The sequence below is a fragment of the Tachyglossus aculeatus genome, chromosome 15, assembly GCF_015852505.1.
Source record: "Tachyglossus aculeatus isolate mTacAcu1 chromosome 15, mTacAcu1.pri, whole genome shotgun sequence".
In the NCBI taxonomy this organism is placed as follows: domain Eukaryota; kingdom Metazoa; phylum Chordata; class Mammalia; order Monotremata; family Tachyglossidae; genus Tachyglossus; species Tachyglossus aculeatus.
In genome coordinates this window covers 6,782,163-6,787,621 of record NC_052080.1, presented here as the reverse complement: position 1 = coordinate 6,787,621, position 5,459 = coordinate 6,782,163, and positions in this window count along the sequence as shown.

Below are 5,459 nucleotides of genomic sequence, written 5' to 3'. Positions count from 1 at the left end.
AAAAAAACACCGGTGAAAAGCAGTCTTAAACTTTCTGTGACCTAGGATTAGAACATCGGCAGAACAAGTGAGCCATCAACTAAAAGGTTTAATAATTAACCCATGTTATTTTAACTAATATAGTAATGGGACTCCAACCATCTTATGTCAGTTATTTACTCAATTATCTATGGAAAACAGAAGGAATTTCCCTTCCTAAACTCTAGGCTTCCCTATTGTGGTCCGTTCAGTCATTGTCATAGCCACGTGTATGGGAGGGGAAAAGAGCCCTGTTAGAAACATACTTAGGAACCAGGTTTAGTGCTAAAATATTTTGCAGTCAGCTGGGAATTTGAATTTATGACCCGATTCAATCCCTCTTTCTCTGTGATGAAGAAAATCTGGTTTACTGTTTCCATCTCATCCTTCACTCATTCCTTCATTCATTTAATCATATTTATTGAGCGCTTATTGTGTGCAGAGCACTATGCTAAGCACTCTCTTCCCCAACCCCCAGGGGCAACTATCTGATAAGAATCAAGGAGCATAAGAGTGACCTTGGTCAACTCACTTCACTTCTCTGTGCCTCAGTAGCCTCACCTGTAAAATGGGGATTAAGATTGTGAAGCCCATGTGGGACAGGGACAGTGTCCAACCTGATTATCTTGTATCTACCCCTTCCCTTAGAACAGTGCTTGACCCATAGTAAGTGCTCAGCAAGTAGCATCATCATCATCATGCCTTTCTGGGCCAGATCAATAGTCCATCTGGACTAGTATTCGGTTTCTGATATAAGCAACAAAGGATACTTAGAAAGAATGCATTGTTCCCCTCCTTGACATCCATCTTCGTGGTTATGGATGTGTTAGCTAACACTCACCTCTAATAGCTCATCAAGGACATATCATTGATGAAACTATTGATGTCCTCTAACACCCCCAGCTTTTCTCATTTATTTACTAATATTTCTTACTTTCGCTTTTACATCTCATTGCAGACCTCCCATCCATTAATTTATCTAATCCATTTTTGAAGCTAATGATATTTTCTGCCTGCACATTGGCTGTAGTAATGAATTCAATAATCTTACCACTTGCTGTGCCAAAAAGATTGTGAGGGAAAGATTTTCGCTTAGCTATGTGAAGGTAAAGGGAAAAGTAGTGTGAAGTAGGAAAAGATCATCATCATCATCATCAATCGTATTTATTGAGTTCTTACTGTGTGCACAGCACTGTACTAAGCACTTGGGAAGTACAAATTGGCAACAATTTGTAAAGATGAGAGAAGCTGTATGGCCTGCTGGATAGAACACAGGCCTGGGACTCAGAAGGACCTGGGTTCTAATCCTGATTTGCTGCGTGGCCTTGGGCAAGTCACTTAACTGCTCTGTGCCTCAGTTCCTCACCTGTAAAATAGAGATTAAGACTGTGAGTCCCAGGCGAAACATGGACTGCGTCCAACCTGATGAACTTGTACCTACCTCAGCCCTTAATACAGTGCCTGGCACGTAGTAAGCACTGAACAGATCCTATAAAATGAGTTTCATATAGCGACGGTAACGCCTTAAGAAAGTAGAAATGTTGCAAAATGCTGGAAGCAAACAAATTTTAACCAAGGACTCTCTTCAGTCTATTGAATGTTACTACCAACATCAAAATATATAATGGCATATAAAAATTGCAAAATTCATATCAGATCATATTCAAAGTAAGACCTTATTTACTTGCTAATTAATTCTTAGAGATTAGAGGTTAGGCAACAGATGCCCACTTTCTATAAATGTTTTGTAGCAGGAACTTGGCCTTCTGCTCTGGATGAGAAACAGAACTTCTAGACCTAGCTCTGATATTGACGTACCGCATGACGTTATGTAAGCTACCTAACCTTCCACTTTCCCATCTGTAAAATAGAGAACCTCAGTTATTGTTAGGAGATTTTGAGGGGGAAATAAATAGTCTGTGTTCCCCAGAAGAAAGATTATTTGTAATTAGAAAGTTTCTATTCTCTAATCATAGCTTTTACTTTTTCATAGTTTCTAAGATTCATGTTCTAAATTTTATAAATGAGAGCTAGATAAATACAAACATTTACTATCACCAAAAAAAAAAAAAATTCACGGTGAGAGGCTTTGTAGAAAAACACTGACCTTTTCCTCTCCATTTTAGAATGATTTCTGCTCATGAACCAGAAAGAGCTCCTTTCTCAGAAGTAAACACACATGAGAAAGAAATGTATAACAAAGTCACAAGGGCAGTTACACAGCAGTAGGGACTGGAAAAACTTAAGAGGTCAACCGGGGTATTTTCTACCTAATCCCAGTTGTTGAAGTGGAAGCCAAACATAGGCTTTGAGCCAAGATGAGAATAATTAACTGGAACTCCTTTTCCCATTAAAATTATCTTGGGAAACCTAAAGTTCAGATCAATGAAAGTGTTCTAGAAAGGCAAAAGCATATAATTTGATATATTTGATGACATCCGGAGAAATGATTTTATCTGGGAACACTTGATCCATCTGACCTTTTCACATGAAGTATCCTTTTTCACAAGGCAATGTACTAAACATAATTTAGCTATCGTATGAGCTTTAATTTAGTAAATGAACGAGATAGAGGATACATTAATTCACATTTATAGGATTTTGCCAACTCTCCCATTTCTTGAGAACTCCTCCACTTCCTCACAGATTATCTTCTCCTGACTGCGGCTTAGGGATATCTCCCTCGGGCAGAGCACTAGAAGTTGGTGGTGGGGTGAGAACTCACATGTCTGGAATTGTCAAATTTTAATGTCATCGTTGACCACATGGTCTCACAACTGCTGAGAATAGCATGCTAAATACACAGAGAAATTGAAAGCCTAGAGGCAGGATTATAAACCCTAAACCCTAGATTTTTTGACTGGTGAGAATCCACAAAATCACAATGGAAGCTTTGGCTGATGGTTGGCAGAGTAGCTAAGAGTGCAGGATAGCCTAGTGCCGATTTTGAAGTAGTGGGTTCTAATACTAGGCCCTGCTGAATGGAAATCAATGGGAAATTAGGTTTGCTATTTGAGATTTCACTGTGTGAATATTTTCAGGACATACTGAGATCTTTGGACAATTCATAGAATTTTTGTATTTCCCCTTATTAGCAACCCCCAATCCTCACCCCGACACTTTCCGCCACATTTGGCTTTATGCAAGCACTTTGCATGTTTAAGGCACCTATGGGTGGATGCTGTCCTATATTAGAGTTACAGCTTTGGTCCAATGAAGAATGGCTGTCTAAATAAAATTCAGCTTTTTGTAAGACTTTTCCAAGTTCTCTCTGGGAAAATAATTCAGATCATAGATGTGGGAGTTGGGGTTTTAGGTTAGAGGATATAAATTTATCATCAGAGCCCTTAGGAAGTCACACCTCCTCCAAGAGGTCTTCCCAGACGAAGCCCCACTTTTCCTCAGCTCCCACTCCCTTCCCCACTCTGACTCGCTCCCTTTGCTCTTCCGCCCTCTCTCCGCCCCACCACACTTATGTATATATGTATATATCTATAATTGTGTTTGTTTATATTGATGCCTGTTTAATTGTATTGATGTCTGTCTCCCCTCCTCTAAACTGTGAGGTAGTTGTGGGCAGGGATTGTCTGTCTTTATTGCTGTATTGTGCTTTCCAAGCGCTTAGTACAGTGTTCTGCATACAGTAAGCGCTCAATAAATACGGTTAAATGAATGAATGAATGAAATTTAATAGATCAATTTGAAATATAAATCTTTAAAGTTTCATTTATTCTGTCATTTATTGACTTAAATGTATTTACTAATCATCCGCGAAGTACTGTTCTAAGCACTCGGGGGAGTACAATAGAAATAAAAGGCATATTCCCTGCCTTCAAGGACCTAGGAGTCTAAAGTGGGGGACAAGGTGCCATAAATCGTCTGCATATAGATGGTGTAGGAGGAAAAACATAGTTACAATAGTTATAAAAGGACTCAGATACATCACCCGGGGGTATTCCATGCCCGAAGGCACTGATAGCTGCATGCTTGGATATGACTGTACTGTACCTTTTCAGGTACTTCTGATCCACGGTTAGATCATTTATCTCCATGCAAAAGTTACTTGCTGTTCTAGGCATGCATAGATAGCTCGGAGGAGGCTTGGTTCAAAGGCGCTAAAATCCATGATGGAAGGATCCTGGTATCAAAACTGAGTGGAAACTGATTCCCAGGCCCTGTGCTCTTTCCACTAGGACAGGTTGCTTGTCGTGGTTGGGATTTTTAACACGTTTAACTTTTCTTTAGACTTGGAGGAAAATTGGCAATGTACTAAGATTTGTAAGTTCAGTAGCCTTATTTAGACCTATCATGTGATTACCAAGGAAAATTCTATACCCTGTTCCTCTGCTCACTTTACCCCCTCCTAAATAACTGGCCTATGTTACCAGATATGCCCAGTTTTCCTAGAACATGGTAATTGTGTTCTTGAAGAACTATATGCTATGAAAAAATCACCATATCGTAACCACTGATTCAATGTGAGTTACTCTCATCCATTTTTTAATACCGATTCCTAATTTATTGTTCTGATACACCTCTGTGAATGAAATCTTTCCATGTATAGTCCTAGATTATTGCGGTGTCCATCACTAGCAGAATGCTTTGCACCCTTACTAGTCATGGTTATTTTACCGTACTCAAGCCTGTAAAGGTGCAAAAACATAAACACAAATACTGTACTGTTCAGTAAAGGAGAGCTGAAGTAGAAGCCAGGAAGCTTAGTAGCAACAGTCAATCATACTTGTTGAGCACTTACTGTGTGCAGAGCAGTTTACTAAGTGCTTGGGAGAGTACAATATACCAGACACATTCCCTGCCCACAACAAGCTTACAGTCTCCTTGACATGCCACATGTATGCACACAACTGTTTCTTCCTTTTCCATGGGAAAGTTGTTCCAACTTGCAGACTGTGGTATATCCAGGACAGACTCATGTACAGGGAAGAACGTACCTTAATTCTTTTCTCATCATCATCATCATCATCACTACTTACTGAGCACTTACTGTTATCCATATCATGTAATGAAAACATGTGCCGTAGCAGAACTGACCATTTGAACCCTTATTGAAAATCCTGGTCACCACAAAATTTAGCTATAAGTGTTTGCTTCTGCCATTTATTATAATCAGTGAAATCGTTTTGCTTCTTTTTGCTAATTTTTGCTATTAAGTGATCCCTCCTTCTGTGTCTGTTCAGATGTCCTCAATCATATTTATTGAGCACTTACTGTATGCAGAGCACTATACTAAGTGCTTGGGAGAGTATGCTATAATAGAGCTGGTAGACTCTGGAATGAAACTATACATTTTGTTGATTTAAATTGCAAACAAAGAAATGAGCCTTTTTCGACTCTTAAGAAGGTTGGGAGGGCTAAACTGTTTAAAATTAAGTACGTTATATTGCTTTCTCCAATAAGAGAAAAAAACAACACTGATCATC